General features: G+C 45.9%; 1 protein-coding gene across 6 annotated transcripts in view; it reads left to right on the forward strand.

The window, feature by feature from the left end:
- SCAF8 (SR-related CTD associated factor 8) overlaps positions 1 to 27,326 on the forward strand; it is a 259,488-nt gene that overhangs the window by 205,096 nt on the left and 27,066 nt on the right. For 3 of the 6 annotated variants that reach the window (XR_010112541.1, XR_008625804.2, XR_008625799.2), the window contains 2 exons: positions 5,837 to 5,927; positions 23,130 to 27,122. The gene's annotated coding sequence lies outside the window, so the exon portion shown is untranslated. Of the gene's footprint in view, positions 1 to 5,836; positions 5,928 to 13,246; positions 27,123 to 27,326 lie in introns of those variants that run through there. The other 3 variants (XR_008625803.2, XR_008625800.2, XR_008625801.2) reach the window with 2 other exon arrangements.

Consider the following 27,326-nt stretch of genomic DNA (forward strand, 5'->3'; position numbering starts at 1 on the left):
CCCACTCTCTGTGCTCTATGTTAAACGGGCCTCTGTGCAAATAAACAGAAAAGGGCAACGTTTTTTATTCAGCTACAGAAGAAGGAGTGAAGTTAGACTCTGGAGAGCTGGAATCGCATAACCCTGGCTTGTGTGCTCGGCAGCGCGCTTTCTTTTCTTGCCTCTGGAGTGAAGCCAGAAGGTACAGTAGGGTCCTTCGCCAGTGCTGGCCCGGAGCCCAGACTCAGGTATTCTGCAGTGAATGGCACTGCTGGCTCTGCCTCGCCGTTTGGTAGAATTTACCTGGGGTTTATCTTGACTACTCCTGCTGGGAGAGGACATTTTGAGTTGCTCTGAACTTCATTAAAACCTAAAAGTAAGAAACAAAGCTGAAAAACTTGTGCATTTTGGATATGAAACATTTTATTTTATTTTTATTTATTTTTGAGACGGAGTTTCGCTCTTGTTGGCCAGGCTGGAGTGCAATGGAGCGATCTCGGTTCACCGCAACCTCTGCCTCCCGGGTTCAAGCAATTCTCCTGCCTCAGCCTCCTGAGTAGCTGTGATTAGAGGCATGCGCCACCACGTCCGTCTAATTTTGTATTTGTAGTAGAGACGGGGTTTCTCTGTATTGGTCAGGCTGGTCTCGAAATACTGACCTCAGGTGATCCGCCTGCCTCGGCCTCCCAAAGTGCTGGGATTATAGGCATGAGCCACCGCACCGGCCTATTTTATTTATTTATTTATTTATTTATTTATTTATTTATTTATTTAAGATGGAGTCTGGCTCTGTCTCCCAGGCTGGAGTGCAGTGGCGCGATCTCAGCTCAGTACAACCTCCGCCTCCCGTGTTCAAGCAATTCTCCTGCCTCAGCCTCCTGAGCAGCCGGGATTACAGGTGCCCGCCACAACGCCTACATTTTTGTGTTTTTAGTAGAGATGGGTTTTCACCATATTGACCAGGCTGATCTTGAACTCCTGGCCTCAGGTGATCCACCCTCCTCAGCCTCCCAAAGTGCTAGGGTTACAGGTGTGAGCCCCTGCACCAGGCCCAGCTTATGACTTTGTAAGAAAGAGCAAACCAACAACCCAAACTGTGAGCAAGCTTAGAATAAAAAGCGAGGGCTCTAGTGGCAGGAGGGTCTGATTTTCTGCTCTGGTTCTGCTACTGTGTGACCCTGGGCAAGTCATTTAGCTTCTCTGCTCCTCTTACTTCATCCATCAGATGAAGACAATAGGACTTACTTAGTAACCAGAGTCCACCCACACTTCTGTTACGAAGAACAATTGTGATTAAACTCTCTGCCTTATTATGAATGTTGATCCTTGAACATGTTAGTTAAACCTAAGTCCTTGGTTTGAAATTAAGATGTGTGCAAAACCACATAATCAGGAAACATTGAATATACTTTCATTTACTTTTAATTAATTTATTTTAATTGTTTTGTAAAAATAATAGAGATGGGGTCTTGCTATGTTGCCCAGGCTGGTCTCAAACTTCTGGACTCAAGCAATCCTCTCACCTTGGCCTCCCAAAGTGCTAGGGTTACAGGTGTGTTACTTTTAGTATTTTACTTGAAAATAATGTATTAGCATTGACAATAATGAAAATGGTGAATACTTACAGGATACCTTTTGGTTCATGAAGCAGTTTCTCATGAACTATTACCTTTGTTTCTAAATGAGATAAAAAATCATGCCCTGGCCAGGTGCCGTGGCTCACACCTGTAATCCTAACACTTCGGGAGGCCAAGGCAGGTGGATTGCTTGAGCCCAGGAGTTTGAGGCCAGCCTGGGCAGCATGGCAAAACCCCGTCTCTACAAAAAAATTACACAAATTGGCCAGGCATGGTGGCACATGCCTGTAGTCCCAACTACTCCGGAGACTGAGGTGGGAGGACCACTGGAACCCAGGAGATAGAGGCTGCAGTGAGCCATGATTGAACCACTGCACTCCAGTCTCGCTCTGTCGCCCAGGCTGGAGTGCAGTGGTGCGATCTTGGCTCACTGCAACCTCTGCCTCCCGGATTCAAGCGATTCCCCTGCCTCAGCCTCTTGAGTAGCTGGGGCTGGCTACAGGTGTGCGCCATCACGCCCGGCTAATATTTTGTATTTTAGTAGAGATGGGGTTTCACCATGTTAGCCAGGATGATCTTGATCTCCTGACCTCATGATCTCCCCTCCTTGGCCTCCCAAAGTGCTGGGATACAGGCATGAGCCACGGCGCCCAGCCTAATTATTCTGTTTCAACATACACTAGTGTTTTCTCCTTGGCTGTAACCTACAGTGAAGGAGAACTTGTTAAAGACCCTGTTATTTTTACAGTCTGACACACATGATGGGTGAAGAAACAGAAAACATAAATATCTGGTTGTTATTTTTCTATGTTTCTGGGGCTGATTATTTTGTATAACATCCAGTTCTTGTCATCATCATCATAATCCTGTATGGGGAAAATATGGATGAAATCATAGATAAGATAATTTTTCTTGATGTCATTTCATATTACTGCTTGTTAACAGATAAATATTCAATAATCAAGGCACCAAAATATGACTGCCCCGATATGGCTGCGTCATTGCATACTGCACGTCAGAGAGCCTTACAGTACGAATGAGTGACACAGGTTACTCTGTGGGTGGACCTTTTTTCTCTTGCCTGGAATCCGTACTCAGAAAGCTGAGAAAATGTGTCCATGTGACAATCTAGTGGATTGCCCTGAATCCTCAGCTTACCAACATGGTACCCAGAAGACGTCTGAAGGAAGTTTTATTAAAGTAACAGAAAATTTAGTAACTATATCCTCTAAGGGAGATCACAATAACCTGCCATCCCAAAGGAGGCTCCGTTCTGGGGATTAAGACAGTTTGAAGGGGCCAGGCGCGGTGGCTCATGCCTGTAATCCCAGCACTTTGGGAGGCTGAGATGGGTGGATCACGAGGTCAGGAGTTCAAGACCACGTTGGCTAAGATGGTGAAACCCTGTCTCTACTAAAAAACTACAAAAATTAGCCAGGCGCAGTGGCAGGCGCCTGTAACCCAGCTACTCGGGAGGCTGAGGCAGGAGAATCACTTGAACCCGGGCAGCAGAGGTTGCAGTGAGCCGAGATCGTGCCACTGCACTCCAGCCTGGCGACAGAGACTCCGTCTCAAAAAAAAAAAAAAAAAAAAAAGATAGTTTGAAGGGTCCTGAGTCTGACTGCTTAACCTCCTGGCCTTCTGGACTCTGATGCTCTCCTGTACTCTTTTGGCAGTGGGATGGTAGGAAGTTCCTTCCAGACCTGGCCAGTTTTGTAGACTTCATTCAGCTCCCACAGTTCTAGCAATTAGGGCTAGAATTGGGGGCCCATCTTGTTGAGTCTGGGGCTCTCATGCAAACGCAGAACTGGTGTCATGGTGCCTCCTCATGGCCTGATAGGTGCCCACCCCCTGTCCCAGGCTACAAGAGAAAGGAGCCCTGACTCTGTTTTCCTCTCTCATCCCTAGAACTGCCTAACAGTCCTTCTCCAGCTCTTCCTATCTCTGGGTATTCGATTTGGGCATCTCACCTTTAAAAGCCTTCTCTTGGTGACAAACCAAAATTGTACCAGTTCACTCCAGCTAGATGCTAGTTAGTCCCTAGGCAGACACTCATTCCTCTTGGCCCTCACCATTTTGTATGAGTCTCTAACTCAAGAGCTTTCACACTTTTTTCCACCATGGCCTACAAAAGGAAATATAGTTTACATCGCAAACCAGTACACACAGAGGTTTATGTGATTGATATAGATACATAGACATATGCCCTTGTGAGCTTCCTTACCTTTACTACATACACACTATTTTCTAGCCTATGCTATTCTGTTCTGCTTTGTTTGTTCATTTATATATTTTTAATGCTAATCAGTCCAGGCATGGTGGCTCACACCTGTAATCCCAGCAATTTGGGAGGCCGAGGTGGGCGAATCACCTGAGGTCAGGAGTTTGAGACCAGCCTGGCCAACATGGTGAAACCCAGTTTCTACTAAACACACAAAAATTAGCTGGGCGTGATGTGGCCTGGCTAACAGAGCAAGACTCTGTCTCAAAAAATATATATATATATATAATATATATATATACACACACATGTATTTTTAATGGTAATCAAGACCCACTAAATGAATCTCAAGACCTTTTAATACGTTGAAAGCTGCACTTTGAACAACGTAGTTCTAGTTCTGATTCAGGATCTAGAAGAATTTGCTCAAAAAAAAAAGAAAAGAAAACTGAGTTTGGATTAAAATGTCTGAATCTCCTTCTCTCCTCCCTGCTAGATTGTGAGCTCGCTGAGGGCAGACAGTGTATCTATTTCTCCTTTATATACTGAGCAACTACCTTGGTGTCTGGCACGTAGGAGATGCACAGATAAATATTAACTGAACCAAGGAACTCAGCCTCTCTGGGTCTTCGTGCCCCCATTTGTAAAGTGGAGAAGTGGCCATGTGCACTCGGGGGGCAGTTGTGAGAAGAATGAGATCATGCACCTACAGCAGCAGGCACAGAGCCCAGCACTAATAGCTGCTCGATGAACCTACATTTCTTTCTGGATTTCTACACCTAGCTCTTTCTTGGATTGACTGCTTGACTCCACTGCAGTTTTTTTTTTTAAGTGTAATGAGAGGTTTGAACTCTATTAGCCTCAGATCCCAACCCACTTAGGTGCGCTAAGGTTTTCCAGGATGCTATGGAGCCTGGAGGCAAATTGCCCTTCAAGGACAGCAATTTCTTCTTGAAACTCAGCACACACAGGCACACAGGTCAGGCTCTGGCCAAAAATGTGAGAGGTCATGGGGCAGAGTCCTTTCATTTCTCCGTGAAAAAGTGTGACTTGAGCTGATTATTAGCATTTTATTGCAAAAATGTCAATTACTTCCACATCTAGAAAGATTATAAAATAAGTTTAGGCCAGGCGCAGTGGCTCATGCCTGTAATCTGAGCACTTTGGGAGGCCAAGGCGGGCAGATCACTTGAAGTTAGGAGTTCGAGACCAGCCTAGCCAACATGGTGAAACCCCATCTCTACTAAAAATACAAAAAAAAAATTAGATGGGCATGGTGGAGGGCACCTGTAATCCCAGCTACTCGGGAGGTTGAGGCAGGAGAATTGCTTGAACCTGGGAGGCAGAGGTTGCAGTGAGCTGAGATTGCACCATTGCACTCTAGCCTGGACAATAAGGTGAGACTCCGTCTCAAAAAAATAAAAATAAGAAATAAAAAAAAGTTTAAAGTCAGCGTGAAATTTGGAATGTTTTCTGAATCAAAAGCCTTCATAAGAGCCGTTGTTTCAAAATTGTGACCCTAAGTTAAGTCTGATGTAGCAGACAGAGCCCTGGCTGATGAACTTCTGACTTGGTCATTAACTGGCTGCTAGATTGTGGGTGGGACAGCCTCCCTGGATCTCATTTCTTCATCTTTGAGGAGGAGTATCCCATTCATCTCCAAAGTTCTGTGACCCCAAATACGAACCTTAGAGTCCTTTGTTTTACATTCACTGTAAGGTATTAACCAATGAGGAGATAATATTTCAATGAACACATCTCAATTGCAGAGTCTAATCAAATGCAATACCTACAACATTTTCTCTCTAATCATTTCTTGCTCCTATCATGTAGAAAGATTAAATGATGCTTCAGCCAGCCTTAGAGCCAGTGAAGAGTCAGGTTAGCTGTTACTTGTGTAAATAAAATCTCAAAAACCAAGGTTTTGCGTGAAGTATAGTAGTTCACTCTGAATTGCACCTCGTCTTGTCCATGTAATGGGAGCTTTTCATTTAATGTTTTGTCGATTGATCGCTTACCTGTGGGTAATTTAACGAGCCTATTTGTTGTTTTCTTCTAGGACAGAATGACTTGGAAGATAACGGAGCTTCGAAGCTTCTAGCAGAATATGAAGTCTTTCGTCTTCAGCTACCTGGGTTAAGTTTAAGCAGGTTAGTGGTGAATTCCATTTGTACCCATGTCTTTGGAAGTTCCTAATGAGCAGGCTATCCTGAGGTTAGCAGGGAGATCGGGAACATCTCACCTGCATCGGACTCCTCTAGCTACCTTGGCCTTAAAGCCGAGGTTTTCTCAGATGTGAGAAGTGAGATGCTTGGTGTGGTGAGGTTCACAGTGCAGCTCTCCACCACCAGCTTCACGATGTGGAAGCTGCTCATCTGCTCCTTCTCGGCATTGCCCCTGCAGAGATTCTGTGGAAAAGAAAATTAGATAATAAATGGTTTAACTTGAAAGGCTAAGCTCCCTCGAAAAGATTTCAAAAGGGACTCCCTTCCCTCTGTTGCTTTCAAAATGTTCACAGCTTCTGTACAATGCAGGGGCTCTCACATCATTGCTTGTATAGAGAGAAAATAAGTTCACTATAACAAACTGCCTTCTAGGCTGAGTGTGGTGGCTCAAGCTTGTAATCCCAGCACTTTTTTGGGAGGCCGAGGCGGGCGGATCACCTGAGGTCAGGGTTTTCAAGACCAGCCTGGCCAACCAACATGGTGAAACCCCAGCCCCAAGTTGATGGCAAAACCCCATCTTTACTGAAAATACAAAAATTAGCTGGGTGTGGTGGTGGGCAGCTGTAATTCCAGCTACTCGGGAGGCTAAGGTAGGAGAATTGCTTGACCCCAGGAGGTGGAGGTTGCAGTGAACTGAGATAGCGCCACTGCACTCCAGCGTGGGCGACAAAGTGAGACTCTTGTCTCAAAATAAAAAATAAAAAAATAAAGAAACCGCCTTCTAACTCACTTACTCTCCATTGCTCATCTTTGCCCATTGCGTTAACCTTGTTTTAGGTTTCCTTTCCCTTCTCCAGTTTCACCATCTTCCACCTAAAATAAAACTCATGTCCAACCATGTCACTCCCCTGGGAATACTCCGAATGGGTCTCCGTCTCCCTCGGGGAAAAAATTTGGTGTCCTAGCCCAGGCTCCAACCCCACAGTCCCCTCAGCCCCATTGCTTGATGCCCCTTCGTCTTCCTTGAACTCATCCTCTATTGGGTCCCTCTATGTCTTCGCTCTTGCTGTCCTTTCTGTCTGGCACAACCACCAGCCCTTCCAGCCCCGGTCTACCACGCAGGACCCAGATCAGGTGTCAGCCCCTCCAGGCAGCCTTTCTGGGACTCATTGCCCCGGGCTGCACGCCTCCCCGTACCCAGAGTGCCTGAACACACCTGGTCCCCACACTCACCATGGCAACATGACATTTTTGCTTTCTCCTCCCTTTCGCTGCACTGGGCACCCTTCTAGGTCAGGGACTTCCTCATCCTTGGCGCAGGGTTCAAACCCTGGCTCTACGACTTACTGACTGTCAGCTCTTAGACTCTGTCTCCTCCTAGCTTGCTTTCCTCATCTATAAAATGGAGGTAAGGAAAATACCTCTCATGTTGGGTTCCATGCCTGTTGAGTGATGTGTATGGAGCCCGAGGGCCAGTGCTAGGAAAAGGCTATGTAACTATTGCCTCATTAGTGCTCATCATACCGAAGATTAAGTTGAATGAAACTGCATTTTGTCCTTGAAGATCAGAGCCATGCAAATTGCAACAATGATTGTTCTCATGGACATCTTCTCGAACTGTTAGACAGTTTTGCTGAAGGAAGTTGAATGCAACTGTACTATTTTCTGACATCTTAAGGGTTTCTATGCTTACTTTTTTTAATTTAAAATATTTTAAATTTAAATGGGTACATAGTAGGTGTATACATTTACAAGGCACATGAGATATTTTGGTAGAGGCATACAATAATGATTACATCAGGGTAAATGGAGTATCACCTCAAGCATTCATCATTTCTTTGTGTTACAAATATTCCAATTGTACTCCTCAGTTATTCTAAAATGTACAAGTTGTTGCTGACTGTAGTCACCCTATTGTGCTATCAAATACTAGATCTTATTCATTGTATCTAACTCTATTTTTGTACCCATTAACCATCCCCAAATCCTTCCACCCTCCCCTTCCCCACTCCCAGCCTCTGGTAAGCAACATTCTACTCTCTCTTTTTTGTTTTTGTTTTTCTTTTGATTTCTTTTTCTTTCTTTTGTTTTTCTTTTTTCTTTTTTTTTTGATTGGAGAGTTCCATCCATTTACACTGAATATTGTTGATAAATAGGGACTTACTACTACCATTTTGTCATTTTGTCATTTGTTTTCTGGTTGTGTTGGGATCTTCTCTTTCTTCCTTCCTTCCTGTCTTCTTCTTCTCTTTTCTTTTGAGACCATCTTGCTCTGTCACCCAGGCTGGAGTGCAGTGGTACAATCTCGGCTCACTGCAACCTCCACCGCTCAGGCTCGAGCAATTGTTGAGTGTCAGCCCCGCGAGTAGCTGGGATTGCAGGCGTGTGCCACCACACTTGGCTAATTTTTTGTATTTTTAGTAGAGACAGGGTTTCACCATGTTAGCTAGGCTGGTCTTGAACTCTTGACCTTAAGTTGATCTGCCTACCTTGGCCACCCAAACCTGTCTCCCTTTTTTTTTTTTTTTGAAAGTGTTTTTCTCTGGAAGCATATGTTAATTTCTTGTTTTGCCTACCTATTGTAGGTTTTTTGATTTGAGGTTACCCTGAGGATTGCAAATAACATCTTATAACCCATTATTTTAGACTGATGACAACTTAACTCTGATCACAAAAACAAGCAAGCAAAGAGAAAAGTAATAAAAACTCTACACTTTACTTTCCCAACTTTTAAATTTTTTGTTGTTTCTTATTTATTTATTTAGAGACTGAGTCTTGCTCTGTCACCCAGGCTGGAGTGCAGTGGCGTGATCTGGGCTGGCTGCAACTTCTGCCTCCTGGGTTCAAGCGATTCTTGTGCCTCCCGAGTAGCTGGGATTACAGGCTCATGCCACCACACCCCACTAATTTTTGTATTTTTTTAGTAGAGATGGGGTTTCACCATGTTGGCCAGGCTGGTCTCAAACTCCTGACCTCAAGTGATCCACCTGCCTTGGCCTCCCAAAGTGCTAGGATTACAGGCGTGAACCACCATGCCCAGTCAACTTTTTGTTGTTTCTATTTATATCTTATTATACTTTCTATGTCTTAAAAAGTTGTTGTAGTTGTTATTTTTGATAGGTTCATCTTTTAGTCTTCCTTTTCAAGATATGAGTAGTTTACATACCACAATTACGTTATAAGTATGTTATAATATTCTGTATTTTTCTGTGTACTCACTGTTACCAGTGAGTTTTATGCCTTCAGATGATTTCTTACTGCTTATTAACACCCCCTTTAGATTGAAGAACTCACCTTAGCATGTTTTGCAGGACAGATGTGGCGTTGACGAAATCTCTCTGCTTTTGTTTGGCAAAGTCTTTATTTCTCCTTCATGTTTGAAAGATAGTTTTGGCAGGGCACTGTGGCTCACACCTGTAATCCCAGCACTTTGGGACACCAAGGCAGGTGGATCATTTGAGGTCAGGAGTTCAAGACCAGCCTGGCCAACATGGTGAAACCCTGTCTCTACTAAAAATACAAAAATTAGCCGGGTGGTAGTGGCATGCACCTGTAATCACAGCTACTCGAGAGGCTGAGGCAGGAGAATCACTTGAGCCTGGGAGGTGGAAGTTGCAGTGAGCTGAGATCGTGCCACTGCACTCCAGTCTGGGCAATAGAGTGAGAACCTGTCTCAAAAAAAAGAAAAGAAAAGAAAGATATTTTCACTGGATATAATATGCTAGGATAAAAGTTTTCTCCTTCAATACTTTAAATGTGTCATGCCACTCTCTCCTGGCTCGTAAGGTTTCCACCAAGAAAACTGCTGCCAGACATGTTAGAGCTCCCTTAGAGTTCTTTTTTGTTGTGTTTTTTTGTTGGTTTTTGCTGTTTTTAGGAACTTTGTTTTATCTTTGACCTTTAGGAGTTTGATTATTAAGTGTCTTGAGGTCATCTTTTTTGGGTTAAATCTGCTTGGTGTTCTGTAATCTGGTACTTGAATATTGATATTTTTCTCCATGTTTGGAAAGTTCTCTGTTATTATCTCTTTGAATAAACTTTCTTTCTTTCTTTCTTTCTTTCTTTCTTTCTTTCTTTCTTTCTTTTCTTTCTTTTCTTTCTTTCTTTCTTTTTGATACAGAGTTTTGCTCTTGTTGCCCAGGCTGGAGTGCAATGGTGCAATCTCGGCTCACTGTGACCTCTGCCTTCTGGGTTCAAGTGATTCTCCTGCCTCAGCCTCCCGAGTAGCTGAGATTACAGGCATGAGCCACCACGCCTGGCTAATTTTGTGTTTTTAGTAGAGACAGGGTTTCTCCATGTTGGTCAGGCTGGCTCCAACTTCTGACCTCAGGCGATCCTCCCGCCTCAGCCTCCCAAAGTGCTGGGATTACAGGCGTGAGCCACCGCACCTAGCCCCACTTTTTTTTTTTTTTTTTTTTTTTTTTAGACTGAGTCTCACTCTGTCGCCCAGGCTGGAGTGCAATGGCGCCATCTCGGCTCACTGCAACCTCCACCTCCCGGGTTCAACTCATTCTCCCACCTCAGCCTCCTGAGTATCTGGGATTACAGGCACACGCCATCTTGCCTGGCTAATTTTTGTATTTTTGTAGAGATGAGGTTTCACCATGTTGATCAGACTGGTCTTGAACTCCTAACCTCAGGTGATCTACCCACCTCGTCCTCTCAAAGTGCTGGGATTACAGGCATGAGCCACCACACCCTGCTAAGTAAACTTTCCACCCCAGTGTCTCTATCTCTTCTACCTCCTCTTTAAGGCCAATAAGTCTTTGATTTGCCCATTTGAGGCTATTTTCTAGATCCTGTAATGTGCTTCGTTATTTTTTATTCTTTTTTCTTTTGACTCCTCTGTGTATTTTCAAATAGTCTGTTTCAAGCTCACTAATTCTTTCTTCTGCTTGATCAGTTCTGCTGTTGAGAGCCTGATGCATTCTTCAGTTTGTCCATTGAATTTTTATTTTAGCTCCAGAATTCCTGTTTGATTCTTTGTAATTATTTCAATCTCTTTGTTAAATTCATCTGATAGGATTCTGAATTCCTTCTCTGTGTTACCTTGGATTTTGCTGTTTCCTCAAAACAGCTATTTTGAATCCTCTGTCTGAAAGGCCATAGATCTCTATCATTCTGGAATTGGTCACTGGTGTCTTATTTAGTTATTTGGTAAGGTCATGTTTTTCTGGATGGTCCTGATACTTGTGGATGTTTGTTGATGTCTAGATATTAAAGATTTAGGTATTTATTCTAATCTTCACAATTTGGACTTCCTTGTACCCGTGCTTCTTAAGAAGGCTTTCCAAATATTCAAAGGGAATTGAGTGTTGTGATCTAAGTCTTTGGTCATTGCAGTCATATGTGCATTACAAGGCAACCCAAGCCCAGTAACGGTGTAACTTTTGCAGACCCGTAGAGGTACTGCCTTGGTGATCTTGGATAAGATCCAAGAGAATTCCCTGGATTACCAGGCAGAGTCTCTCGTACCCTTCTCTTACTTTCCACCAAACAAATGGAATCACTCTGTCCATGCTGAGCTGTCTAGATTTGGGGGATGGGTGGCACAAGCACTTACATCGCCATCACTGCTGAGAGTGTGTTGGGTCACACCTGAAGCCAGCACAATACTGGGTCTCACCCAAGGCCTGTGGTGACCTGATATTTATTCAATGCCCAAGAGCTTTTTAGTTGGCTGGTGGTGAATTCTTCTGGGACTGTCTTTTGCTTCAGGGCAGTGGGTTCCCTTCTGGCCCAGGGTGGGTCTAGAAATGTCACCCAGGAGCTATGGCCTCGAATGGGGGCTTCAGGACTTTAGTGCTTTATCTTACTGTGGCTAAGCTGGTATTCAAGTTGCAAGATAAAGTCCTCTTTAAGTCCTCTTTACTCTTTCCTCTCCTCTTGGAATTGCGAGCTGTGCTGCCTGGGGTTGGGGGACAGGCCTTGGCCATGTCAGCTAACGTTTCACTGGGTTGCATGCACACCAAGCCTACTGGCTCCAAGGTCGGCCCAGTACTGCAACTTGCCTAGGAATTGCGGTCCTTGTGGCCTAAACTGTCTTTCAAGTTTATTTAGTACCCCAGAGCACTTGAGCCTGCAGTGGCAGGGCTTGCTGGAACTCCGGTTCTGACTACCGAGACGAACCCTTCTCCTCCAGCTAGGACTGGTCTAAATGCTCCCTCCATGGGCACCAGCCTAATTCTGCCCTGTGTTGCTTTCCACTGTATCAGGGCAGCACTGAGTTGCAATGCAAAGCTCTATAATGACTTCCCTCTCTCTCTTCCAAAGACACAGATTCTCTGCATCATGCTGCACTCCTAGGGGAAGGGGGAAGGGTAGTGTGAGCAATTCAAGGCTGTCTTTCCCACCCTCTTCAGTGCCTCTTCCTTGATATGATGTTAAAACCAGGTACTGTGATTGCTCACCTTATTTTCTGGTTCTTTTGAAGGTGCTGTCTTCTGTGGATAATAGTTCAATTTGGTGTTCTTGAGGGGTGAGGTTGGAGGGGACAGGGTGGGATGATAGCTGTAGGGTTCTGTTTGGCCATCTTGCTCTCTTTATAGTTATTCTTCATTAAATAGAATCACCAGGGCAGGAAGGTGTCATTACTGCTTTGATTCCAGATGCCTCTAGGCTTGTAGGCCATTTGAAGGCTTCCAAAGCTCTGGCGATAGAATAGGTTCCTTCATGGACCCCCATTCCTACTCCTCTACAGTATCCATGCCACGTGAAGATAGCAGTGGGAGAAGATCCCTCCAGCTTCCTCCAGAGTGTGAAGGGGGTGCTAAGGATGGAGCTTCTGAGCCTGAATCTCTTCCGATTCAGGAGACGTCAGAGTCTGTGTTCCATGACTGGCTCCCCAGCAATCTCACCAGATGTGCTTAGATTTGGGTGGACTCAGTCACGCTACCCAAAGCTGCATTCACTCATAGGGAGAGCAAGGGACCCACAGTACTGCTGCCATGTCCCTTTGAGGTGGCCTCTGTGTGCACCTGCTGGTCCTCCAGCCCAGTCTGCTCTCTGTATAAAATCCCCATGAGCAGCATGAGTGCCAAGAACTGCTCAGTGCTCAGGTCTGGCACCCGGGCTACTTTCACATGCTCATAAGGCAGCCAGCGTGTTTCCCCAGGTACCCCGGAGGCTTTGGGCACAGAGGACCACACGTCCAGAAGTTTGGGCCATTCACATGTGTGCCATGTGGACCTCTCTGGAGAAGAGAGCTGGGTGCACATCTCAGCGTGTGCAATGGGCATGAGTGTGTTTGGCAAGCATGCTCAAGATGAAGATCACCCCCTCCTTTATCCCACTGCTTCCTGTAGCTTCCACACCACCTCCTCAGAAGTGTCATCTCCAGCCACTGCTTCCTGTAGCTTCCGAACAGCCTCCTCAGAAGTGTCACCTCCAGCCACTGCTTCCTGTAGCTTCCAAACGGCCTCCTCAGAAGTGTCACCTCCAGCCACTGCTTCCTGTAGCTTCCAAACGGCCTCCTCAGAAGTGTCACCTCCAGCCACTGCTTCCTGTAGCTTCCAAACGGCCTCCTCAGAAGTGTCACCTCCAGCCACTGCTTCCTGTAGCTTCCAAACGGCCTCATCAGAAGTGTCACCTCCAGCCACTGCTTCCTGTAGCTTCCAAACCGCCTCCTCAGAAGTGTCACCTCCAGCCACTGCTTCCTGTAGCTTCCAAACAGCCTCCTCAGAAGTGTCACCTGCAGCCACTGCTTCCGCTCTTTCACATTTTCTTTCTTCTTCGTCTGTGCTCTGTGGTTTGGCATCTGCCCCAGCTGCTCTGCTGCCGTCTTGTCTACCATCCATGCATGAATGACTTCCTTTAAAAACACCGCCTTGTCTTTCCTTGGTCCTTCTCCTTTTCCTTCCTTCCAAAGTTGTCACTGTGGACATCCTACTGCCTCCTCTTCCACCCCCCTTCAGGAAACTGTTCCCTCAGGCTCACCTGACCTAGCCCTTTCCAGTTTCCTTAGCACCTGGGCAGGTCCTTCTGGGTGACTCATCCCATCCTAGCAAGCAGATTTTGGGGACATACCTAAGAGCTCTCCCCTGTTCTTCTGGTGAAGCATTTTCTCTTTTCAGAGAAGTCACTGCAAGCCAGGGTGACTTGCTGATTTGAATCTTCAGCCCTGACTCCTCTTCTGAGTTATAATTACTGCCTGGACATTGCACCCTGGGGGATCTATTCAGACTGAACATGACCAACAGTGAACTTGTCTACCCCACCTTCTGTCCTGCCCCAAATCCTCGCCCTAGTATCTGTTAGGAGGGCACCTCTTTCAGCCCTCCAACCTCTAGATCCAACTTTGACCCTTCCATATCCTTCTTCCCCTGGAAAGGGACACCAAGTTCTGCTTTTCCTTGAAAATCCTTTAGATTTGCCTCTAGTCTCTGTCCTTGTGACCTCTGGCAATAGCTTCTGCTCTGGGCTCCCGCTCCAGTGCCCCATTTCTGGACTTCAACACAATTTGTTTTCTTTTCTTTTCCTTTTTTTTGAGACCAAGTCTCACTCTGTCACCCAGGCTGGAGTGCAATGGTGCGATCTCGGCTCACTGCAACCTCCGCCTCCTAGGTTTATGCGATTCTCCTGCCTCAGCCTGGGACTACAGGCTTGTGCCACCACGCCCGGCTAATTTTTGTATCTTTTAGTGGAGATGGGGTTTCACCATATTGGCCAGGCTGGTCTTGAACTCCTGACCTCGTGATCCGCCCACCTCAGCCTCCCAAAGTGCTGGGATTACAGGCATGAGCCACCACACCCACCACAATTTGTTTTCATATCACCCTCTGCTCAAAAACCTTAAGTGGCTCCTTCTGGCCCAGGATGGGTCAAGTCCAGGTTCTAAATCCCCATGTAACCTGGCACCAACCTACCCATGTCCAACCATATTTCCCACACCCTCCCCAGACATTCATGGAACAGCTCTTCAAAGCACTGGCCCAGGTTCTAGGGGAATCAAGGAGGAGGAAGCCTGGTCTTCTCCTTCAAGACCTTTTCAGTGAGGTGGAAGCTGGAGGTGGGGCATGTAGCTAGGCACAGGAACTCTAATGACGATGTAAGTGGCATTGTCACAGGCAGGTCATGTGACACGGGAGCACAGAGAAGAGTACCATTAGTTCAGACATATCATACGTGTGGCTTGTGACATCCTATCAGCATGAAACATAGCTGTGTTTCTTAAGCCATTTTGTTCACAACACAGCCAATGAATTCTTGTGACAATGTACCAAATTATTCAAAACAAATTTTTTAGTAAAATAATAAAACTACTTTTCTCAAAACAGTTTGATTTTTTTTCTTTTTTCTTTTTTCTTTTTTTTTGAGATGGAGTCTCACTTTGTCACCCAGGTTGGAGTGCAGTGGTGCGATCTCAGCTCACTGCAATCTGCCTCCCAGGTTCAAGCGATTCTCTTGCCTCAGCCACCCGAGTAGCTGGGATTACAGGCACACACCACCATGCCTGGCTAATTTTTGTATTTTTAATATGGATGGGGTTTCACCATGCTGGCCAGGCTGGTCTCAAACTCCTGGCCTCAGGTGATCCACCAAAGTGCTGGGATTACAGGCATGAGCCACCGCACCCAGCCTCAAAACAGTTTGATTTTTGAGGTAAGTCGGAAAGGGTGCCTCCTTTTCATTAATTTGCGGGGGTGGGGGGTAGCAATTTGCCTGAATTTCTATATTTTTGAAAAAGCTCTTTTAAAACATCTTGTTAGATGGGGCACCATGACTCATGCCTGTAATCGCAACACTTTGGGAGGCCAACGCAGGAGGGCTGCTTGAGCTCAGGAGTTCAAGACCAGCCTGGGCAACAAAGCAAGACCTTGTCTCTGCTAAAAATAAGAAAAATTAGCTGGGCGTGACGGTGCGTGCCTGTGGTCCCAGCTACTTGGAGGCTGAGGGTGGGAGGATCACTTGAGCCCAGGAGATCGAGGTTGGAGTGAGCTATGATAGCGCCACTGCACTCCACAGTGGGCAACAGAGCAAGATTCTGTCTTAAAAAACAAACGGAAAAAAACTCCCACAAAAACACTTCTTGTTAGGACAGATGTGGTGGCTCCTGCCTATAATCACAGCACTTTGGGAGGCCAACGTTAGAGGATCGTGTGAAGTCAAGAGTTTGAGACCAGTCTGGACAACACAGCAAAACCCCCAACTATACCAAAAACAAAAAACAACCCCAGAACCAAAACTTCTTGTTATTGGTAAAAGTACTGAATTTTTATATGAACATGAAAGTTAAATGCCTGACTGATATGAAAATGGTCTTGTCAAATGCATGAAAAAGGAGCGGTTGTCTTCAGGTGAGATGAGAGTCATAGTTTTGGAGTCTTTCTGTAACGTGCTCTCATTTTAAGAGCTCCACTGAGCTGCTTCCTGTACAACCCTCCATAGAGAAATTCCAGATGAAACTTCTGTGAACCGAGGCTGCCGTGTGAATCTCTCCCATCAGGAGAACTCCACTTCTGTGCAGTTTTCCAGCCTGTGCCCGTGGTCTTGCATTCCTGAGACTTTGTTGTGGATAAGAAGAAAAATTCTGTGGCCTTGAAACTGTTTCTGGATGGTTCTTCCATCTATTAGTTTCTCATTACATTAGTGGCTGCCCCGGGATCCAAGATAAACCATTTTCCCATGCCTGGTGAGAGACTGTAGCACAGACGCTTGATGTTTTATTGCCATGTTATTAGAACCAGCCTCCTAATTTGCACTGGAAAATTCGAGAGGGTAAACATATGGGCATATGTCTTCATGTGTGCCAAACTCACACTGTGGGCGCGCATGTGGTACACACACACATTCCTTTTGTTACCTCTTTGAACTCTGAATGAGATTTTGTGAGTGTGCACCTGGGGTAGACCCCTTACTATTAGGCACAAACCCCACAGCAGCCCGCCCGGGTTTTCTCCCTCACCTGAGCATCTGAGCCCAGGGAGAATAAGCAGGTAAGTGCCAGCCCCTTCCTGCCCTGAGGCGTGCAAACTCGCCTGCAACCCCTACTCCATAGCCACACATGCACTCACAGACTTAAGGGTTTGCAGAGCACATTGAGGCTTCCCTCAAAGGGCATTGAGCATCCGCATGGAGAGATCAAGGATGGGAAGGGTGCTGGGAGCAGCCGCTCATGCCTGTTGTCCCAGCACTTTGGGAGGTTGAGGTGGGAAGATCACTTGAGCCCAGGAATTAAAGACCGGCCTGGGCAGCATGACAAAACCCGTCTATACAAAAAACAGAAAAATTAGTCGGGTGTGGCAGTGCATGCCTGTAGTCCTAGCTACTTGGGAGGTTGAGATGGGAGGATCAGTTGAGCCTGGGGAGGTTGAGGCAGCAGTGAGCCATGGTTACACCACTGCACTCCAGCCTGGATGGGTGACAGAGCAAGAACTGGTCTCAAAAAAAAAAAAAAAAAAAAATGGGAAAGAGCTGCCTTGAGTAATTCCCAAACGGCATTCTCTCCTTCATTTTTTTAATGTTTTGTTTTGTTTTTAAATGGAGTTTCGCTCTTGTCGCCCAGGCTGGAGTGCAATGGTGTGATCTTGGCTCACTGCAACCTCTGCCTCCCAGGTTCAAGTGATTCTCCTGCCTGAGCCTCCTGGGCAGCTGGGATTACAGACATGCGCCACCATGCCCAGCTAATTTTGTATTTTTAGTGGAGGCGGGGTTTTTCCAGATTGGTCAGGCTGGTTTCAAACTCCCAACCTCAGGTGATCCGCCTGCATTGGCCTCCCAAAGTGCTGGGATTAAAGGTGTGAGCTGCCGTGCCTGGCCTCTCTCCTTCGTCTTTGCACTTTACTCTCCCTCTTCTCCCTTTGACAAGACATATTTCCATGAAGCCCTATTTCTTATGGCTCCTTTCTTCTTTTGTTGTTGTTGAGACAGGGTCTCGCTCTGTCACCCAAGCTGGAGTGCAGTCGTGAGATCTTGGCTCACTGCAGCCTCAGCTTCCCAAGTGGCTGAGACTACAGGCATGAGCCACCATGCCTGGATAATTTTTTATTTTTTTTTAGAGATGGAGTCTTGCTATGTTGCCCAGGCTGGTCTTGAACTCTTGGGCTGAAGTTATCCTCCTGCCTCAGCCTCCCAAAGTATTGGGATTATAGGCATGGGCCACCATGCCCAGCTCTCCTATCTTTCTTTGTCATCACCTTTTCTCCCCGGCAGAGCTCCAGCCTCAGGTATCCCTCTTGTGGATGCTCCTGTTTTTCCATGGGTCCATGTTGTGATTATGCTGAGCCAACCACACTATGTCTCTCTCCTCATAACCCAAGGCACAGGCAAGTCTGTAGGACCATCTGGCAGGAGAGAGCCAAGGCCTGGACAAGCAGCCAGCCGTGGGCCCCATCATTCCTTTTTTTTTTTTTTTTTTTTTGATACAGAGTCTCTGTCGCCCAGGCAGTGTCGCAATCTTGGCCCACTGCAACCTCCCCCTCCTGAGTACAAGTGATTCTCCTGCCTCAGCTTCCCGAGTAGCTGGGACTATAGGCTCTTGCTACCATGCCTGGCTAATTTTTGTATTTTTAGTAGAGATGGGGTTTCGCCATGTTGGCCAGTCTGGTCTTGAACTCCTGACCTCAGGTGATCCACCGGCCTCGGCCTCTCAAAGTACTGGGATTACAGGCCTGAGCCACAACGCTCGGCCCCATCATTACTTTATTCTTACCAGCTGCACTCACTGGTACTAGCAGTTCATGATTTGCCTGAGTCAATAATGATATCACAACATCAGATTCCACTGATCAAAAAAGGACCTCGTCAGTCTAGCACTCAGTGGCAAAAAAAAAATGTTTAAGTTATTATTGCAGAAAATCTGGAGCCTTGCCAGTGAATAAGATTTTTAAAGGATGTGCAAAAAATCTAGCAAAAGAGGCGTGAATGACCAGGGATGGATATGAGAGGAGATTTAGGGCGCAGTAGCCTAAAATGTGCCTCTGCTTGCAGAGATGCAAAACAGGGTAAATGAGACTTTTAAAGCTGATTTAGACAGAGGAAAAGGGGAATGGGTGGTAATGAGACCCCTGCTGGAGGTATCACACGTGCCTGGGCAGCCGCAGAGGAAGACTCATGAAAGGAGTTGAAGGAGCAAAGCACCAGAACCCTTCCAGCCCCGAGAGTCTGTGAGTCTATGAGGCCCATGGGTGTCCAAGGATGTGAACTGTTATGATAGTTCTAGAAATGGAAAGAACAGCTACTGAATAATTATCAGTAATTATTGCTTTTCACCTAAAATGTGTAATGCAACTTCCAAAATTACTGACTTTTGGCTGAGCGCAGTGGCTCGCATGTGTAATCCCAGCACTTTAGGAGGCTGAGATGGGCAGGTCACTTGAGCTTAGGAGTTTGAGACCAGCCTGGGCATCATAGTGGGAACTTGTCTCTACAAAAAATACAAAAATTAGCCAAGCATGGTGGCACGTACCTGTAGTCCCAGCTGCTTGGAAAGCTGAGGCAGGAGGATCTTGTAAACCCAAGAGGCAGAGACTACAGTGAGCCGTGATCGTGCCACTGCATTCCAGCCTAGGTGACAGAGCGAGACCCTATCTGAAAAAAAAAAAAAAAAAAAGAAAGAAACAACAAAAAAAAACACCCAACCAAACAAACAAATTCCTGATTTTATTCCTAGGATATAGGTTATTCTCTGGGAGAATCTGGTTAGTTCAGTGCACTCCATCGTTAGCAGACGATAATATTCTGCACTTAAATCACTCCTTTCATCTGTAGCTCTCAAATAATTTTATAAGCATTAATTAGTTCTCACATTTGGCTTTGAACCTATTTTCCCACTTGTCAAATGCATAATAAACAATTTCGTACCTGGGTAAAGCCAAAATACTGGAGTGGTGTCTCCCAGGTTTCCAGAGACCCATCAGAAGAGTCAAAAACCTTGGTCACTTCTGCAGACATCTCACCTGAGAGGGACCAGATGTCCAACTGCTTGTGGATGAGAGTCTGATACTGATGGCAAATAATTAACACTTCTTCCTACCACTTATTTCTATTCAGATCTTCTGACATTAAAGTATCAAATAGGATATGATATTTGGGAAAAGTTTTCAGACTTCTAATCACGTATGGATTTGAGAATTAAGTATTCCTTTCTGCCTTTATAAAATTAGAGCTCTTCTTATATTATTATTATTATTAGATTAAGTCTCACTCTGTCGCCCAGGCTGGAGGGCAGTGGCGTGATCTCGGCTCACTGCACCCTCCGCCTCCCAGATTCAAGCAATTCTTCTGCCTCAGCCTCCTGAGTGGGTAGGATTACAGGTGCATGCCACCACACCCGGTTAACTTTTTATATTTTTGGTAGAGACGGGGTTTCATCACATTGGCCAGGCTGGTCTTTAACTCCTGACCTCGTGATCCACCTGCCTCAGCCTCCCAAAATGCTGGGATTACGGGCATGAGCCACCGCGCCTGGCCCAAGCTCTTGTATATTCTCTACTACACAAACTCACAGACCAAACCTGAGCCATCTGGAGGGTTCTGGGACAGGACGGGGCACTTTATGGCCTCACCATTTCCCACACTGTGTCCCACTGCCCTAGCCACAGCTACCACTTACCACTGTTAAAATAGTAATGGGGAATTCCTCTGGGGTCCCAGATGAAAGAAAAAGCTTCACATTACACCCTTCCACCCCTACAGTTCTGACTTTGACACTGACATTTTAATAGTTGAAAACTAAACACGACCTTGTACCTTCATTTCCTCTCCACTCGTTCCCTTCTTAAACCCCTGCGGTCCAGCCTCCACACTCTTCCCTCTGCTGAAGCCGTTTATGAAAAGTCTTCAGTGACTTTCTCGTGGAATTCCAAGAGGCGTCTCTCGGGATCATTCCCTCTGAGCTCCTTCATCCTGCTGCCCACCCTGTCCCCTTGAAGGTCTCTCTTCCCTTGACCTCTGGGATGCTGAATTTCCCATTTTTTCTTTCACCTCTCTGACATTTTCCCTTCTGGTTTGGAGGGCCCTCCACAGGGGTCATTGGTCCTGGGGTCTCCGACCTGTCTTGTGGGATCAACTCCCGCCATCCTCATCTCTGACAGGGGTAGAGATATCCCTCCTGATTTCCCAGATGAAATGCCCGAGAGATGGGGTTCATACCATGCTTCCTTCCATTTCCTGCTACCCCGGGCTCACGGAGTTTCTTTTTCCTCTTGTAGCTCTCACCCCTTCACCGGCTAGCATTGTTAGTTCAGGCCCCTACATGCAGAGTATTTTCCCCCAGACTATTCTGTTCATGCACATTAACTAAATATGTTTGCATGTGCTCCCCCAGTTTTTAAAGTTTATTTGAGAGATATTCCACTCTCCCAATTTTTGATTGTTTACATATTGTATATATATATATATATATATTTTTTTTTTTTTTGAGACGGAATCTAGTTCTATCACCTAGGCTGGAGTGCGGTGGCATGATCTCAGCTCACTGCAACCTCCGCCTCCTGGGTTCAAGCAATTATCTGGCCTCAGCCTCCTGAGTAGCTGGGACTACAAGCACACACCACCACACCCAGCTAATTTGTTTATTTATTTGTTTGTATTTTTAGTAGAGACAGGGTTTCACCATGTTGGCCAGGCTGGTCTCGAACTCCTTTCCTCAAGTGATCTGCCCACCTCGGCCCCCAAAAGTGCTGGGATTACAGGCGTGAGCCACCATACCCAGTCTCACATATGCTTTCTGTTAAACTAATGTGTTCATTTATTAGGTTGCTCCAAGAGTAATTGCAGTTTTTACCATTGAAAGTAATGGCAAAAATGGCAATCACTTTTACATCCACCTAATAAATATGTAAAATAGAAACTCAAAAAGTTGAGATTTTTAAAAGTAAAAACAAATCAAAATTCTTTTTTTTTTTTTGAGACCAAGCCTCTCTCTGTCACCAAGGCTAGAGTACAGTGGTGCAATCTCAGCTCACTGCAACCTCCGCCTCCGAGGCTCAGGTGATTCTCCTGCCTCAGCCTCCCGAGTAGCTGGGGCTACAGGCTCATGCCACCACATCTGGCTAATTTTTGTATTTTTAGTAGAGATAGGGTTTTACCATGTTGGCCAGGCTGGTCTCGAACTCCTGACCTGAAGTGATCTGCCCGCCTCGGCCTCCCAAAGTGCTGGGATTAGAGGCATGAGCCACCACACCTGGCCCAAATCAAAATTCTGATATCTTCTTCTCATATCCCAGTGGGTGACCTTAAGCAGAGCTGAGAGGACACCCCCATTAGCGAGCCCAGGGACCCAGAGGTCAGCAGCATCCCGAAGGCTTTGTCCACTGCCAGGCTGGCGCTCCTCCTTCCTACAGAGCCCAGCCTCTGTGCTCATTCCTATAAAACACTGGCTGCTTCTCCTCCCTTCTTCTGAGACCTCTGGTCTCCGGGCTTTCCAGTAGAGAACAGGCAGTCCCAGCTGACCTTCAGGGAGCTCCACATTCCATCACGACTTCTGTTCCAGCCTTTGCTCCCTTCAATGCCCCGCCTGTCCTCTCCAGGTCCTGGGCCTCTGCCTGGCTCAGGGTGAGCCTAGGTCACCTCCGTCCCACCTTCCCTGTTCACGCCATCACGTTGCTGTCTCCTTCCTCACAGCTCTGTCCAATCTTTTGGCACCTGGCCACCCGCTGTTACTTGACACTGTCACTCATGCCATCTAATCGCTTCACTGGATTCCGATCTCCAAGAGCACACAGTCCAGGTTTCTTCTGCATAGACTTTGAACCTGTCCTCTGTCCCTGCAGTGCTCCTCAGTCCCCCTCTCAGGACAGCACCATCATCAGAGCGGCCTGAGCCCTCTTGGTGGTTGTGTTTGGACAGAGACAGCTGTGGGGGCCACAGAAGCTCTGACACAGTCTGATGTGCTGATCACACATATACGGGTGGACTTCACATGTTTGTGGCAGGCAGCTTAACACTGCTAAATTCTTAAACCTACTCAAGCTCAGCTTCTTGCAAATACTATTTCCCAGAAGTTGGTAATATATTCTCCTAAAGATTTAATAGAAGAAAAGTTGGCTGCTTATTGAAAAGTATGCTTTTGACTGCCAACTCGGATTATTTTAAATTAATGTTAATGCATGCAAGATTTACTCGCAAAGCATCCATCTCTTTAGTGCCCGATGGGGCTCAGGGCATGTGTGTAAATCATTCAGATGACAATTTCCTGGATTGAGTGCTTGGCATTTACCTACCACAGATCAATGCGCTTATTCACAGATGGCAGCATGGGGACACTGAGGATGATTGGAGATGTTGGACACTCAGGAGCAGAATGACTCTGAAACAGTCAAGAGGCAGCAAGCCTGGAGCTTCTTCCAAATCTTCTTGAATTCTCCTTTGAAACTCACCAGCAAATGCTGACCTGGGAATTTGAAAACAGCACACTAAAATGGAGATATCAACTCACTTCCTGGACTTTAAACTTTATGGCTCTGTGGCTGGAGTGCAGCCATCCAGTTCTTCAAGGTGCTTCCACGGGACCGTATTGTTACTGGGGTGAATAACCTTTGAGACCCCTTAACAGAAACACACTCTCGTTTGTGAAATGAATGGTTGCAGATTGCAAGTGAATTTCTAGGTATACTTCAGGAGGGGATTATCCAAGAAATTGAGTTGTTAAATTTTTTTTCCTTTTTTTTTTTTTTTGAGACAGTTTCATTCTTTTCACCCAGGCTGGAGTGCAATGGCACCATCTCGGCTCACTGCAACCTCTGCCTCCCAGGTTCAAGTGATTCTCCTACCTCAGCCTCCTGAGTAGCTGGGATTACAGGTGTTAGCCACCACGCCTGGCCAAGTTTTGTATTTTTAGTAGAGACAGGGTTTCACCATGTTTGTCAGGCTGGTCTTGAACTCCTGACCTCAGGTGATCTGCCTGCCTTGGCCTCCCAAAGTGCTGGGATTATAGGCATGAGCCACTGTGCCTGGCCTGAGTTGTTTAATATTTAAACTACATGTTTTTCTTGTGGTAAACTTGTCAGACTTGGTGAATGTTATAATTGTGTTCAGAGTCCAAAAGTCATTCCATAGCATATATTTCAAGTATAATGATGGCTCAATGTCCTGAACCAAGATTATCTTGGTGGCTGAGGCTAATACCTGATACTGTGGGTGGCAGGTCACACTCTCTGCAGGTTCCCATCGGGTCGGGTGATGCTTTTCAGATTAACGGTTAAGTGCAGCTGTCTTAGCGAGGGTTCATTATTGAAGTTTCTCTTTGTTTCTTTATGCTTTTTAAAATAACTTACCTGCATCTCTTACACTGATTGCAAAAGGCCAAGTTTGAGACAGTGACAGACTTGAGAGAAGACCAAAGCTATCCACAGAAAGCTTCGCTAGCTAAATATTTGTTTGAGATTGTCGATCCTGTTATTCTTATAAGAGGCCCACAGAAAAAGGAAGAAAGAAGGAAAGAAAAGGAAGAAAGGAGGGAGGGCAGGGTAGAAGGAGAGAGGGAGGAAGAAAGAAAGAAGGCCGGGCGCGGTAGCTCACGCCTGTAATCCCAGCACTTTGGGAGGCTGAGGGGGGCGGATCACGAGGTCAGGAGTTCAAGACCAGCCTGGCCAACATTGTGAAACCGCGTCTCTACTAAAAATACAAAACTTAGCCAGGCGTGGTGGCGCACGCCTGTAATTCCAGTTACTCGGAAGGCTGAGGCAGGAGAATCGCTTGAACTTGGGAGGTGGAGGTTGCAGTGAGCTGAGATGAAGCCATTGCACTCCAGCCTGGGCAACACAGCAAGACTCTGACTCAAAACAAACAAACAAACAAACAAACAAAAAACCACACAAAACGAAAGAAAGAGAGAGGAAGAACAGAAAGAAAGAAAGAGGAGAAAGGAAGGGAAGAAAAGTCAGTCTCCCAGAAAATCCCATCTGGTTTTCTAGCGGCTTCTCTAAGCAAGGCTTAGCTCAGCACAACTTTCCCTTCCAGTCCCCGCCTCCCACTGTGGCCATTGGCAGGGGCTGTTGGGATCACCACAGAGGGCACATGGGGAAGGTGGTGCAAGTGCTGGCCTTCTTGTTTCTCCTAGACTTTTGCTAAGGCCTGTGTGGGGAATACCCCTGTTGGTTGCCAAGCTAAGCATTTTCATAGGCTGAGTCACATAGACAGAGCTTTACTTTGTGAATACAAAACAGGGAAATAAAGGAACAAAACACCAATCCTGAAGGGCAATGACATGATCATTGCTAAGTGCCATTGAATGAACTCAGGATAACTCTCAACCTCACTCTTCTGTGGTTCTGTTTTGCATATGTATAATGTGAACTTCTGATGAGTTGGTTAATATTATTCCCTCCTCTCTGTTTTCTTTAAACCCTGCTTTGAAGCATAATGGTGTAAACCAGTAAGAAGTTTGGAAAGCCTGTGCTTGTCATTGGAGTTTAATTAAAATACACTAAGCCTTGCAGAAACTTGTGGTTTCGAGTAATGGAAAATTGGGAATTCAGAAGTATAGACTGATCCTAGGCAGAAGGGTCAAATTTCCTCTAAAGCATTGGACTTCTTGCCTTCCATTTCTGTGTAGACTTGTAGTTGACTCATTCTTAAACATACAAATGATCACTTTTCCAATAAAGGATTGATCAATGTTATAATGGCAAGAATTTGACATTTACCTCCACAGAAGCATTATCCAAATGTTCACACTATTTCATATTTCTTTGTATTGAATTCATTTATAAACATATTTATCCTAGACCGATTATGTGCAAAGCAAGTGCAGGTGATAGGGATACAGTTATGGCAAAACTAGACCAACTGCAACCTCTGCCTCCTGGGTTCAAGTGATTCCCCTGCCTCAGCCTCCCAAGTAGCTGGGACTACAGGCACATGCCACCACACCCAGATAATTTTTTGTATTTTTAGTAGAGAGAGAGTTTCACCGTGTTAGCCAGTATGGTCTCGATCTCCTGACCTCGTGATCCGCCCGCCTCAGCCTCCCAAAGTGCTGGGATTACAGGCGTGAGCCACCACGCCCAGCCCTTATTTTATTTATTTATTTATTTAGTTTGAGATAAGTCTCACTCTGTCACCCAGGCTGGAGTGCAGTGGCCCAATCTCCGCTCACTGCAACCTCCGCTGCCCGGGTTCAAGCAATTCACCCGCCTCAGCCTTCTGAGTAGCTGGGATTACAGGCGCGCACCACTACACCCTGCTAATTTTCTATTTTTAGTAGAAATGGGGTTTTGACATGTTGTTCTCCAACTCCTGACCTCAAGTGATCCACCTGCCTCAGCCTCCCAAAGTGCTGGAATTGCAGGCGTGAGCCACCACGCCCAGCCTCTAGTGTCATGTTAAGAGTATGGCATTTAGCTTGGTCTTGAGAAGTGAACTTGACTTTAACAAAGCATGAAATAGTTAAGAAAAATAAATGATTTGAATACAGCACTTGTCACCTGCATGCCATTATTTATAATCATGTATATGTTATTCTAATAGCGATGATGCAGAAGGATTCTTCAAAGCATGATACACACATGATACTGACACGTGTCAGACTTCATTTCAGCAGCTCCGCCTGTCCGTCAGTGGTGCTCTCCATCCTGTTCCTGGGAGGTGGGTCTGAGTGGAGGAGAGACGCTTTAAGACCCTGTTTCTCAATGTTCAGTTTCGCATCCAAATCACCTGGATGTTTGTCAAAATTCAGATTCTTTACCCTTGCTTCAGATCCACAGAATTAGAATCTCAGGAGGTGGGGCCAGAAATATGCATTTTCTGTTTGTTTGAGACAAAGTCTCGCTCTGTCACCCAGACTAGAGTGCAGTGGCGCAATCTAGGCTCACTGCAACCTCTGCCTCCTGGGTTTAAGCGATTTTTATGCCTCAGCATCCTGAGTAGCTGGGATTACACACGCCTGCCACCACACCCAGCCAGAATTATGCATTTTTAACAAGCATTCTGGCTGGGCACGGTGGCTCACACCTGTAATCCCAGCACTTTGGGAGGCCGAGGCAGGCGGATCACTTGAGGTCAGTAGTTCGAGACCAGCCTGGCTAATATGGTGAAACCCCATCTCTACTAAAAATACAAAAATTAGCTGGGCATGGTGGTGGATGCCTGTAATCCCAGCTACTTGGAAGGCTGAGGCAGGAGAATCGCTTGAACCCAAGAGGCAGAGGTTGCAGTGAGCCGAGATTGTGCCACTGTACTCCAGCCTGGCCGACAGAGTAAGACTCTGTCAAAAAAAAAAAAAAAAAAAAAAAGACATAAGGAAGAGAAACAGCATAGAAAGCCTGTCTCACACCTAGGTGTAGCGAAGGGAGGCCTTCCAATACTAACTAAAGTTCTCGCCATATAAAACAAGCGCAGAGTCTGATGAGCTCTTCTTTGGGGAAAAAATGCCTGCATCATTTTTATGGAGATTCATCTTCAACTCTTAACTAAAAATCCTCTCAAATCATGTGACATGAACAA

Source organism: Pan paniscus, chromosome 5, assembly GCF_029289425.2.
Source record: "Pan paniscus chromosome 5, NHGRI_mPanPan1-v2.0_pri, whole genome shotgun sequence".
Classification (NCBI taxonomy): Eukaryota; Metazoa; Chordata; class Mammalia; order Primates; family Hominidae; genus Pan; species Pan paniscus.